Consider the following 14756-nt stretch of genomic DNA (forward strand, 5'->3'; position numbering starts at 1 on the left):
AACTCCCAATATACGTCACGCATTAATAAAAACAGTGGATACCGTTTTGGCACTACGACAGATGCTAACATATACAGACTTCCTTATCTCAGTCAATCAGCGCTAATGTAACAGGAAAACATGAGAACTTTGAATGTCATTATGAAGACATGGCTTGTGAAAAAACAACAAAACGGTGTCAATGTTGCTTTGCTTTGTGTCYATTTATTCTAAATATATACGGCAGATAGTGAGTAGTCCATCCAGACGCTGGATTTGTYATTTATCATCTCAATCCCAGCTGGATGGTTTTGGAGAAACATGCAGCTTGCTACATTTACTTTTTGGCCATGTACAAAACATGRGTGCATGGGAATGCCAATATTAACAAAAATAAATTCTGCAAACACAGCGACTCAATTAAATCAATTTGAGATCGATTAGATCCTTTGAGATCTAATCAATCTCAAAGGAGATCGATTAGATCTCCTTTGATCTAATCGACTGGCATTACCCAGATAGAAAACTTTTTCTACCAGTGAGTAAAATAAACTGAACTTGACTGGTGTTTTATAACTAGGATTAGAATATCTGTAATTGAGTTTGAATCTTTCCATAAGATCGGCTTATGTTTTTATTTACTATATAGATAAGCAGGGTTGAACTAAATAATTAAATTTAGAAATTAATTTAGCTGAACATTTTATGGGGGGTTTTGTAGTTGTTGAAATGAACAACCAACATAACCCAGTATTTTGTTGGCATAATGCATAGTAATCATATAATCAGATAATTTTTATTGCTTTCAAAGAAATTATTTCACATTATGGCATGTAATAATATTGCTACGTTAAACTGATGTCTTCTGAAGCTTTAGTAAGTAGTAATCTTGCTTTAAAATGTTAAGTCCCGATTRTGAGTCATGTCTGTCAGCAGTACAGGGGCAGTGGACAAGAAATCGAGCCAGAGACCAAATCATCCATCTTCCATTCACCTAACGATTTTTAGAGGGGAGCCTCAAGTATTGAATCACGCAGTTTTACATATTGTTCATTCTTATAACAGACTAAAATTGGCATAATTATGCTTCTTTGATTTTTATAGTCTTCTGGTAATTTGGCTCATCTACTCCATTTAGATTATAACACACAAAACAGAAAAAAATACTGAGATAATAGTTTTAAATCAAACAGAAAATAAAGGAACTGCAAAAACAACATTAATGAATCAAAGATGATGCATTGAGTTTTTCTTTTCTTTTATTAAACTCGAAAAATACAGTATTAGAGTACATGCTGTTTGATGTATTGCTGGATGAAAATGATGAAAGTTTTCAGTTTTTATGCATTTAATGAATAAAGAGAAGACATTTAAAAAATGTCATTGTCTGCTCTGCTGACTACCAGCTAGAACCAACCAACCAAAAAATAAATAAATACCAAAACAAAATTTTTGTTTTGTAGCTGATTCAACGAAGCAGCTCTAAAATAAATGCTTAGATTCAGTGAAACTAATACTTCAAACTTCTAAGATGCATTTCTTTTCTGCGGCTTTTCAAATATATAGGGCAATTTTCAAAGCTTTCCAAAATCTGAGTAGTAATCTAATTCTGTGATTCAATGTTTGGTTGAAAAAAATAAATGGATGTTTGCTGCTTGTATGTTTTGTATCCTAAAATTGTCAGATTACACGTCAGCCCAGAAATCCAAGCGCTTAAGCAAAACAAAGTTTGATGACTTTGCTAAAATGATGACAGAATTACACCCTGTATTCAGAGACCAAGCAACACAAGGCAAAGCTTTTCTTGTGAAGTGATAAATTATCGGCCCAGTGGCTGAGACGTACAGAGAGCCAGTGAGACAGCAAACACAATAAATATGAGGAGGAGGTAGTGTGAAAGAAAGTGAAAGCTGAGTGATAAACACTACCCGGGCTGCCAGTTCCCCATTGTCCCAGTCTGAATGTGCTTTTGTCGCTGCAGCGTACAACTCCAGTCCAGCCCCGACTAGAACAACGTACCAGGCGAGCATCCCTTCAAAGCCTTGGCATGACCAGCTGTATGAGAGCACGGGGCATGACTCCACACAAGTGAATTCAGCCCGAGAGTTACTAAAAACTTCAGCAACTACTTAAAGGAATACTGTAGTTTCTAACTTAGTTATTATCTGCAGACAGCACATTTTAGACATGTCTCACTTTCTGATTGTTTATACACTTAATATAAGAGATTCCAGTATTAAGTGTTACCTTGTTGCAGCTTTTCTTTAAAAGCCAAAATGCATCAAGTCATATTAAGAACTTTTTAAATAATCAACAATGCCTTGTTGAACTTTACTTTTTTTGATGAGAATGATGACCAGGCAAACTGGTCATCGTGATCAGGAAAGTCAAAGATRTAATCGTTTATAACATTTTCAATCAGCACATAATGTCGGTGTTAATATCTCTATATTCTTATATTTCTTAGCAAAAGATAAAACTATTTCCTCCAAATTCCTGTGTGCAGAGTGCTGCGTATGCGGTCTGCCGCAGCAGTACATCTGTCTGTGCACCAGTGCATGCAATGTACATCAGCAGAGTCCAATTCCTGTCTAAAGTTTCAAAAACAAACATGGCGTCTAAACTGCCAAATGACTTTTCAATGTTTCAGAAGGCTGAAATTATGGAAGTCTGGTGAGAACAAATGGAGGATTAATTAAAGCATTCTGCAGGGTTTGTGCAATGCACGAGACACTACTGATTAGCCAGGAAAAACAAAGTTGTTATAACTTTTGTTAAGCTCCCGGATGAACTGTGAGGTTAAATAAAATGCCTTTTCGCTAAAGCCTCTACTGTTTAACGTTTATATGCATGTTTGACGCATAAACTGGTTACTCCACTGTGAGACTGTATGTAGCCAGAAAAATAGACTTCACCTATTTTAGTGAGGATAATATCAGATATAAACTGACAAACTCAAATGTACATATATTAAATACTGGTCATTTTATAGTTACAAAATTAAATTTCAAGTGAAAAGTGTAAAAAAAAAAAAAAAAACCAGAAGAGTTTTGACATCTGAGCTGAATTTTTGGCGTTTTTGTCATGCTCTTTATAAATAAAATGTCTCCTTTACACGTTAAAACTGCTTATATTCTTTTTGTGGTCAAACATGAATTAAATTATTGAGTTAAATAAAAAAGTAGTGTGTTCCAAAACTGCATACACTACTACCGATTGGGATATGCAACTCCTTGAGGGAAAACTAGCAGAATATGATTATAYTTGTAAGGGACAAACAAGTGTGGGTAAAAGAGTAGTCAACAGAAACTTACTTTTTCTTCATCAGGGTTCTTGGGGAAAATGTCTCACTAGATATAAATGGTTCAGAATTGTTAAAAAGTTACTTGTCCAAAACAGGATTTACAAAAAATGTTAGTCATATAAMTTAGTGGATTATTATGTTRCCGTTTATTCTTGTCCTCACAGTCTGGTGTCAAGCTTCTCTTCTGAAGTCAGTAACYCAGACATAATCAGTTTTGCATTTCAAAGCYTTGACATTTTATAACAGAAATGCATTTTTATTATCCACCTGTTTAGYTATTATTGTACATAATATTAAAAGTAACTTAATCTTTGCCAACAGCTTTAAAGTCTACAAGTGTTTTTAGAGAAAAGAAACCKAGAAATGTTTAATTTCCTGTTCCCATACAGCTTGTGMTTTTTTGATAAATTACTTAATAAGCAAGCCAATAAAAAAYAGATAAGTGCTTTTTCCTTCTCTACTTTGATAAATGATCTAATTTCTTCAGCTCTACTTATCTGATTCATCAATGAATGATGTAAAAAATATGGTCATGAACCTCACTGTCGTCATCGTGGTTCACTTTGCTTGTGGTGTAATTATGAGGTAGTTGAAATCCTGCAAATCTATCTTCATGCTGGTAAACAATATTAAAAAAAAAAAAAAAAAAAAAAGGTAACCCAGAAATAGACAAATGAAGGTCCGTACCCAGAGGGATGAGCCCACTCCTCCATCCTGCCCCAGGAATCTCCCATCTGCCACATGTAGACCTTGGCTCGACTCATTACTGCCTCAGGGACAGGMCACAGCTTACAGAGAGGGTTAATATTAAATTCCCCAACTCTTTAAATAAATTCACAACTATATGCATGGTGGTCCTCTAAAATCAGAATATCTAAACCAAAATCATTCTGTTTATATTTCTATTAAGTAACAAGTTAGCTCAGTTTACCGTTTCCTGCCTGTGGGTGCTGCCCTGCTTGGCAAAGCATAAGGARCGCTTGGAGCCCTGTAGCCTACATATTAACAGACTACACATGTATAATTTATCAWCATCATGAGATCCAATATTATKTTGAAAAAGAGAGCAAGTACTGACAAAAGACAGCAGTAAAATGAGGGGTTATGACATGTTTGTGGGTCAAAGACAGGAAAAAAGGAGTCATTGAGGAAGAAAAAGTCGTTCTGATGGCTTCAGCTGTGTGCATGTTATCATTCTTGACTGTTTGAATAATCAACAGAACTTTTCAGAGCTGTCATAAAGCACTAACTCAGAAATCAAGATGCAAAGCAGCAAGCACTCCTCATTCAGCCGCTGCRGTCATCCTCATCTCTCTGCCAGGCTCCATCACTTATGTCCAGACTCATTTAAGTCAGACTTTGAACAGTTTTTCTGACAGTCAGTAAAACATCAATAGCAGCAGCAAAGATTTGGGGACTTTTCCAACCGAATTACCCGCGTCATYATCACCACCACTTCATTTTCAAAACCAACAAATAGGTTTAGCAAGTTCCCTACTTTTAAGTTCAAATAGGCCAATTTGTGTCAGTATTATAGCATTTTTCTGCACCAACATGAATGTAAGGAAAGACCACAGATTGTTAACACAAAGTGYTTCACTTGAAGTATTTATATGTTAAAATGGCTTAAAGTCTTCATCTCTGCTCTCCCAATCTGACTGAGCTCAAGTTATTTTGACAAGAACAGGTAAAAAAAAATCTATCTGAATATAATATAACCCAAAACACTCTCAGTTGGAAATGATTTGGAAGATAATTACAGCAAAAGTGGATTGAACACAAAAATCATAATTTTCAGATGTGTTTTTTTTTTTAAATTGTCTCCGCTTCTAGTCTCATGCACCATGGTACGTGGCTATCCTCCATGTGCAAGACATTATATGCCAAATACATCTAAAAAGATGTCAGAAGACCACCACACAAGCTTCACAAATGTTATAAAACATTAACACAAATTAAATTTCATCACAAAAATTTCCTAAAGAGGATACAAAACTCTCTGCCTTTGTTACCAAGCATTTCCAATAAATGTTGCTAAACTAAAAATTTCCTTATTCAATAGCCAACTCAACATATGTGCTCCAGACAGCCAAAACAAGTCAGGGTTTTTATGTTTCTTCTTAAATGATAATACAAATAACAGTGAAATATAACATGAAACTCATCCTCAACCAAATTAAGTTCACAGAACTCACAAACATTTATCTTCTGACATTCAGTTAATCTTCCCAAGTCAATTGCCAAAGGCAGAGTACCAGAATATACAAGTCAGCACAGGGAGCTTACAATTAAGAAGCAATTTCAGTTTAGTTCAAGAAGATTAATATACATTTAAAAGGGGATTAACACAAGATATGCGCTGATCAGAAATTTTGTGGCCAATTTTCAATCAGTAGTTGATATAACGTTTTGGATAAATTGAAAACTTAATTGTCCTTACAATAATGTTCAGAGTAAAATAAAGCAGTAAGTTCTCAAAACAACCCAAAGTTGAGGAGCTTTCTCTCACTGCCTCCCTGAAACTTCATGAATCTAGTAAAAGAATGTTGCACCATTTCCTCTTTCAAAGATTTCATTAAATTCCTGAACCAGAAAAATGCCAACTTTGTTTTGTCTTTGTTTTAACATAGTTATTAGAGCAACCTAGTTGCATTTAGCYAACGCACTGATTTGGAAAAGGACTGAATTTTTTTTGTTTTTAGTCTGCTGGTCACCAATCAGAACCAATCAAGATGAAAATCGCCCAGTTCTAGTCACCAGCCATTTTTTTTGATGGATTTCTACATTCTGGGCCTAGGATTCATCTTAACTGCAATTTCTGATGATCTTGAAATTATTCTGTCAATAAGTTCCATCAGTCATTACTTAGCAGGTGTGCAATATCCTGGGATGGACAGCGATCACATGCAATTTGTCATGAATGTGTCTTTAAACTAAAAATTGGTGCAAAATGGGAGCTCTGGAACATTTTCATTTTATTTAAATAACAAAAAACGACATATTTTTATTTATCACCTTCACATGCAGTCACTTTCAGTACAAAAAGAGACTAACTGGGGCATTTCAACTGTTTGAACAGTGTACCTACGAGCATTCACCAGCAGAGTTAGTGAAAAGAAACATGGGATGCTGCAGGACAGCTGCAGTACAGTTTGATTTTGTGCATTGTGGCCTGTGCTATGACTGTGTGCATATTATTTCACATGATACATAAAACTAAAATATCAGGCATTAAAGGGGAATTCCACACAGATTTCTCGGGTGAAACCAAACCGTGGTTGAGTTAAGGCTCAGAAAAAAATGATGTAATCAAACCGTTCTAAACTTTCGAAACCCTATAAAACTTCAAATAATCTGAAGTCATATTAAAAAGTCAAATACTAATTCAGTTTACAAAATACAAATAGAATCTAGTTATGAAGCAGATTTTATGTGGCTCTGCCTTCACCTTTAAGATATAAAAAAATAAAACTGTTCAAAGTGGCAAAAAAACATGGATAGCTGATTTGAATCAGTAAATTTCTGTTGATAGACAGGTTTCAAAACCACAGTCATAACCCCAACCCCATGTGCACTTGACTGCAAAGGTCTGATGCTTATTTACATTCAGAAGTTGAACATCAAAGTTTTCAATGAGTCAGAGCAAAGTATTAGACCAAACTGCAGCCATTTTTGTTTTTGAGGTAGTGGTAAAAAGCTGGGTCAGAAATATTTTAAGCATGAAAAACAAGTGCTAAAAGCATATTCATGTGGTGACAGAAAAGCTAAGAAAAGTAGCTATAAGTGTATGAAAACATTATAAAAGTTGCAATTATGAATATGTTGTATCATTAAGGCTAGGGATGCACGGATGTGATCATTTTGATCAATCTTGATACATAGCTATTGCAATAAATGATACTATTGTTTTGAGACCATTTTCAAATACTACAATGGTAATGCCATAATAAAGCAAGAACACATGATCAAAGATAAACTTTAAATTCTAATGAATATTTAACACTGGAACTTGAAGACATTTTAAATATCCAAAATAAATAAACAACAAACAGAGATGACAAAATAAATTCTGAAGTTTCTGTAAACAGAACTGTTCTTTAAAAAAGAAAAAGAAAAAGGCTATTTGAGACCAACACAGCAGATTGGGGACTTTTGTCATCCAGTTTTTGGTAGATGGAGAGAAAGAAAAGAATCATAGATAGGGAAATCAAGTTTGTTTTAATATGTTTAGCAATTTTATATATACTTTACTATCCTTTCAACACTGTGAAAAATCGACCACACCAGCTGAGACGAAGACCTCTTAGTTGATATTCCAACTAGGAGAACAGGAACTAACCAAGCAGGCCAAGATTGTATCCAATAATAAGGCTGCTGCACATAGTGAACGTAATAAAAGCTCCAAGTATAGACTATTTATTAGAACTTCTAGTGGTTTGTTTACCATTTAATTAGGGGTAACTTTTATGTTTGAATTGCATAAAATGGAGAGAAATAAATTGTTCTCTGCGTGTCTGGCTAACAGTCATTAGCACCAAAACACATAGTAAATCCCATAGTTTTCCAACCAACAAGAAAACCTTTTGCAACTCGGAAATGATTCGCAGCTCCAACTTCTCAGTCAAATCCGACACATTATGAAAAACTAGCAACTATGGATGGGCAATACATCCGCATCAACATCGATATCAGTCCGATGAGCAAAACTGGGCTGATTTTAACAGCCGCAGATTGTTTCTATCGTATTGAGGTTTGTGTAGGTGTTTCAGGAGGGATAAGGGAGAGAGTTGGYCATGTGGTATTTGCTKAGTCATGTGAMAGCAATAGTGATACATCACAGGATTATGAGTTTAAAAAATAGAAAAATAGGCAGTGAGGTCACCTTTTCACAGTTTTGAAAGTGTGGGGAAATATACACAATCATACTGGTAAATATCAGTTATTGGGATTAAGAGCAGTACTAATTTCATACATCAAAATTGACCCTAATTTTTATATCAGTTCATTTACTTGTTACCTTATATGATGTCACTAGATAGATACATGTGTCAAAGTTTGTTTTGGGGAGACTACTGTAGTTAAACGATGATTTAAAACAAAATAGTAAAGAAAATCAAACACTTATTMTGTAGATGATGAACTAAAGTGAGTTTCATTTGTTGAGAAAAGTATGGCTAGTAACTTTAAATGCTTTATTTTTACTACTCCCACTATTATTTTCAAAATCAAATGACAGAAGCATGTYAAGACAGAAACAATGCTACAAAATTATTCAAAATTTCAAAGAAACCCAACATACAGGCCGCTGTATGACAACAAAGCAGCATCAGACATCAGAAATAACTGCTAAGTTGGACCATACAGTCTTAATTATGTTAAAGGGATAATACAACTAAAGGCTACCTTTGAAAATTAAGATGTTCTAAAAACCACCAACAGGCAGCTTGTGATTAAGCTTGGAGAGTTTTATATATTTCAAACATGTATGTTCTTGTTTGTTTCAAGTTTTTYCTCCTTTTTACGTTAGCCAAATTTCCCTCCGTTCAAATGTCAAACAAGCGCCTGTGCTCTTGCTCGCTATTTTTAAAACGCCAGCGTTATTTGGCGTAGTGTTTCCTGCCAGTCTTCTCACCTGTATTCACAAAATAACGAGTGATAAAAAAAGACCCGGAACAAATTTCTTACCTGGAAAGAGTCCTCAGACAACGAGACGTACATTTCCCATCCCCGGTCCGACCAACGGCTGCCCCGTTGCCGCACGCTTGCTCTTTCAAAGAGGTCTGATCATAGTAGTAGACTTTCACCAGGCAGTTTTCAGTGCGAGCTCACGCTCCCACCCTAGCTCAAAGCTGATTGGCTGGTCGACCCGTCAATCACAGGGAAACGTGTAGTAGACATAGCAACCACAGAAAGGTGGGTCAACGGGTGTAAAGCAGCGTCTTATTGGCTACCAATGAGCTCTGCGAAAACGAATAAATAAATAAAAATAGAGCTGATAGTGATGAATGTTTGCAACAAGAAGGATAAATGAAGACAAAATGATTTTCGATTTTTGTTTTAAAATACTACAGCATTACAGTACAACACAAGTAGTGTTTTTGGGATCAAATAATGGATTTATTTAAGCTTGGTTAAATTRTTTTTCTAATAATGGAAATAACAATAAAAACAACTCACAAGCAGAGAAAAATTAAGCATCGACCTAGGTTTTTTTTACATGTACARTATGGATTCTGATCTATTTCTTATAGGAAACTAGTAAAACTAAATCAGAAGTCAAAACAAGCATACATTTCTATTTAACAAATTTAACAAAGAAAAATGAAAAATAAATGGTAAAGAAGCTTAATTTTTAATTGAAAATGGAAAGAACAAACTCTACATACATTTACTACAAAGCAAGTTTAGAAGAATTAGAACATTTAAAATAATCAAATATCTTCACTTCCGTACAAGTGAAGATATGCCCATTGTGAACCCACTGTGTGAACCAAGACCTCAAGTGAACCCATTGGCGAAACTATAMTCCTACCATATATGGACAGTGATGTCATGAGGGGAATTATATAGCTTCCCCAAGTCAATGTGTGAAAAAWTAAGGTTAAGGAGATTTGATTTGCTGTTGGACATTTTTATTGTTTTAAATATCAAAAGAAAACTAGACCACATTTGAATATAAATACAAATATAAACTTTCAATTTAATATKTTATATCATAAAAGCTCAAATATTGACTTTGTTTTTTATTGATGCTTATCCAGTGCTAATTTACAAAAAAAATGACATCTTAAGGGACTGCAGCAACGATAAACTGTCTCTTGCGTTGTTGACTTTGCAGCAATCCTGCAAATTGAGCATGCATGTAGCRACAGCGGAAATGAAAAGAAAACCCTYTAACACGAAGGAAACGTCCAGCCAAACCTGTGACAGTGTGAACAATCATCTGTCACAGTATACTGGGGGTTATTATGACAATTAATGATGACAAAACACAGGTTTTTGCCAAATAGATGAAAAAAATCTTGTTTGGGAAAAACATAAAACACAGATGATAAAGTTTGTCAAATCAGTTCTTGCCAAAGAGATGGTTTTAAATGAAAAACTGTTCTGTATCTTATATAAACAGAAGCAACAGGAAAAAGGGGAAAGAGGTGTCAATTATTGGTTGCTATGGTAACCAGCAACTGACAATAGCAGCATAACATAACTCTTACTAACAAATGTCCTGAAAAAAAATAACTTTTTGACTGAACACAATTAATTTGAAAATTAATAAACCAATTCAGACAAATTTCACATGTATAATATTGTTAAAATAAAACACTGTTTCATATACACTGCAAAAACACAAAGTCTTACCAAGTATTTTTGTCTAGTTTCTAATGCAAACATCTTAGTACTTGAAGGAAGACAAAACTATCTTACAAGTAACTTTTCTGCAAGACATAGAAGCATGCTTTGTGCCAATAATTCCATAATATTTTGAAAAGTACCAGTTCCACTGGCAAATTATTCCACTTATAACATGGGAAAATGTCTGTTAAAAGCATAATCTGCTAGTATCAGTGTTAAGGAATTATTGGAATCAAGCTCCTATATTTTGCCAAAWTGTTACTTGTAAGTTAGTTTTGTCTAATTTAAAAACTACTAAGATATTTGCATCAGAAACTAGACCAAAAATACTTGGTAAGATTTTGTGTACTTACCAAGAATACAAACAATTGGTGAACACCTAGGTACTTGTAAGAGTCTGCTATAATGCATGGATACTTTTGCAAAGTATTTTATCAGTAACAAACGGAGAAAATCAAAATCTTTACTGGTCATCAGTCATATAAAAAAGTTTGTTTTGATGATTTGCATCAGGTAGTTAATGTAAAAATACATCCAGGCACAATCAAGTTTGTTTTCAAACGTGTTTACTTCCTGCTGGCATTTAAAATGCAAAATTGAACACACAAACATGCATTGTGTATTATGAAATGGTGTAACTTCACTTGTCCTGTCAGTTACTGTTAGACATCAGATTCATGAACAGAAGTAGTTCTCTGCTGGAAGTATTCATGCCTGATATGTAACCACTCTGTGTGATATTGTTTATGTCTGATGGGATCCACAGGGTGCAGCAGAAGATAATATCAAACCCAGCAAAGTGGCTCCTTTGYACAGCTTTGAAGCGTATTTGTTTCCTGTGCACCATTGGTGATGGTTAGATATGATATCTTCCGTCTTTAGACCTGCAGTAAGCGACAGGGAAGATGAAAACGTTTGACCACAATGTCACAAGATAAGGTACTATATTTCAGGGCTTRAAATAACACTATACATTTTAACTTATATCATGCAGAGTCCAGAAGGACCTAGAAGAGGCTGAAATATCAGTTGGTTTATCAATGAATTTTACTGGCAGAGTCTCATCCTTCCATTTGCTAACACAAAATTAAATGAGGGATAATTATTTGAGCATTTAATCCTGATTTAAATCTCAGAGATAAAATGAAATTAGCTGCAGAATTTAATCAAACTCTGCCACGTGTTGGTATTTTCTCTACAGATCTGCTCTCATTTGTCTTCCTCTAAAGGCTCTTTTGTTTCTATCACAGCTTCAGACTTTGGAGCATGTTTATGTTTCAGATAACTCTCAAACTGATCCGTTAGGTTGTTTTTTTAGCACATTGAAAACAGAACTGAAACAGTAAATGCGTAATTCGTTTCCTGTTGTGAGCTCTTCTTTAGACTGCTCATGTCTTGCAGGAAGTCGCTGTGCTTCCTTCATCAGGTTTTCAGCTCAAATGTTAAAAATGATTGACTGAAAGAGACCTGGTGGGCTCACCCTTTGTCCTCGGTGTCTCACTGATCCCGCCTCTTTTAGAGGGGGCTCACATAAATCAGCTTAGCTGCTGCTTGTGCAGGCTGGCTTATTAAAGCTGCCAAGACAGAAGATTGCCCTCCTCTGCTCTGAAACCACAGACACAGTTCTGGTGCCAGTACAGCAAACCCACTGAACCCCTCAAAGCTCATCTAATCTCACTGGGAGATCAAGTGTGTGTGTGGGATAAATCTGCAAAAACAAGTGCATTATCTCCATCTATCACCTTTCCCTTTGTGTCAAGTGTTTGTCTTTCTATGAGCTTGTTACCCTGCAAAGACTCAGATAGAGATACAGCTGTTTCTATCTGTGAATCTTCAGGGCAAAATGAGGATGTAGGACCTAAAATGTCTCAATGAAAGAAAAAAAATGTTAATTTTTTTTTACAGCTGTGTAATAGACAGCTGTAAGTTAAGATTACAACTGTCTATTACACTGTAGAAGTGGACATTTATTGTATTGTTTTATCATTTATCATGATGCATTTCTTGTTATGATATAAATTTCGATATTTAAAAGCCTCCAACACTAYAGGAATTAATGGTTTTAATATTTTATCTACTGTTTGTTCTATGAGAGCATCAATAAATATCAATACATTTAAAAATATGATTACGTTGTGATGTATCTTTATGTGACTGTTGTCCAAATTTCTCATTGTCTGCAAATAAATACTAAATTTTTTGCTAGGAATTTCAGAGACATGTTGTCAGTAGTTCATAGAATAAAAGAACAATGTTCATTTTACTCAAACATAAACCTATAACAGGTAAAATCYGAGAAACTTATTATTTTAAGTGGTCACTTAATTTTTCACCAGAGCTGTATATTCATAATTATTTACACTGCATAAAAGGACATCTAACCAAATTTCTTTTACTGTCTAACAGGAGAGTAGATTACATGATTCCTGTTTTTGTTCAGCTAGGATTGGCAAAATTATTTCATTTTGTTAAATGCCAGAATGAGAAGATAACATTAATAACAATAATAATAGATTTTATTTATAAAGACCTTTACATCTTTAGTTCTCAAAGGGTATATAGTAGCACCTTTGGTCACAAAGTCTAAATTAGTTCACACTAGAGATTAGGAGAAAGGATTTTTTTAAAATGTCAAATTAGTTAGTGACTGGACTAAAATACAGATAGGAGAAGGGCCTTTTTATTGAATTAATGAATTATTGAAGAAGAATAAGGTGAAAAAAAAACATATAGAAAGTCAACACTGCAGGAAAACAGGGTGTTATGGAGATAAACAAAGTGTAACGAAAGGAGCCAGAGGAGAACAATGTGAACTGGGAGCTTAAATATCCTGAGGAAGAAGAAAAAGTGAACAGAGAAACCTAAGGGTAGAAACAACAAAAAGARACACTAATCTAAAGAAATTATAATTCAAAGTACAAACGATGAGAATAAATGAACCAACACAAGGGACAAGCTATAATGGCAAAAATATAAGAAAAACAAACAATAAAGAAATGACCAAGACTTTTAGATGAAACTAAAAGTCCAAACACCTGTAGATCTGTCACAAACCTAAACCTGTTGAGTCTGCTGATCTCTGCTGGGACTATAATCATGACCATGTGCTTTGATAAAATGAGATTAACTTCTCTGAAAACAAAACAAACAAAACAGTAGGTTTGGTGTGAAACAGAGGAATATGGGAAGACATCCTACTACTAAATAGATGCTGATTTGAACTTCATCAGAGTTTACATCATTATAAACTGTTTGAGAAATCTGCACCCTCCACTAGAAGACTGGGGTGGTTTCATTTTTAATTTTTTTTGCACCTTATTGTGAAATTAGGAAAAGAAAATAAAGGAATAGATTTAGTTTTGTCTTCAGAACATGTGAACCAGTTTACATTTTTTTTACAGTCTTAAAAACTGGAACCAAAGCCATAAACTGCAAGGTGAGAAGAAGCTCCAAAAGTGTAAAATATTTTCAAAATTTCCCTAATAAATCACCTGCAGAGGAGAAACTTTGCTCTGTGCTGTGAACACCAGGTGGCGCTCTAACTCTATTCCAAAGAGAAGCCGAAAGGGCATTGCATGGCTTCTCTGTTTTGTTTTGAGACAGGAAATAGTGGAGAGTGTTTTTCCTTTAATATGTTCAGTTGGTGCAGCCATTTTAATATCGCTGCTTTAACATGAGAGCACTAACAGACACCGATCCTCTAACTGGACGATGACACAACAGGAAATTCCCTGAGCTGTGAAACGGCTCAGTAAGATTTCCAACCACAAAACGCCATCTTCATCTGATCCACAGACACAAACATATTTGACCTGTATATAGGGTGGATGTGGGTTGTTGCTCTCATTACGTTTTTGATGATTATCTTACTAAAAGACCCAGTTCCATTTTTAGTCTTTCAGATGTTTTATTTTTAAAAGAGTTCACTCATTGCCTTGCAGTCTGGTAAGATTTGCAGGACCTTTGAAGGAAAAACAGGCTCACAGACTCACAGACTCACAGATCTTCCTCCATACTTAAAATTGGGTACTTTTCATAAATAATTATCCTTTGTTTCCTGCCAAACTCACCTCAGTTTTAGTCTTTTTTAACCAAAACACATATTTTCAGTTTAAAATGA

The 14756-nt window shown here is 34.7% G+C and overlaps 1 protein-coding gene across 1 annotated transcript in view; it reads right to left on the reverse strand.

Moving 5' to 3' along the window:
• Positions 1-9115, reverse strand: part of fcho1 (FCH and mu domain containing endocytic adaptor 1) — a 48621-nt gene extending 39506 nt beyond the window's left edge. The window contains exon 1 of the mRNA XM_008415156.2: positions 8969-9115. The gene's annotated coding sequence lies outside the window, so the exon portion shown is untranslated. The remainder of the gene's footprint in view (positions 1-8968) is intronic.
• Positions 9116-14756: the final 5641 nt, after the last annotated feature.

Source organism: Poecilia reticulata, linkage group LG8 (genome assembly GCF_000633615.1).
Source record: "Poecilia reticulata strain Guanapo linkage group LG8, Guppy_female_1.0+MT, whole genome shotgun sequence".
Classification (NCBI taxonomy): domain Eukaryota; kingdom Metazoa; phylum Chordata; class Actinopteri; order Cyprinodontiformes; family Poeciliidae; genus Poecilia; species Poecilia reticulata.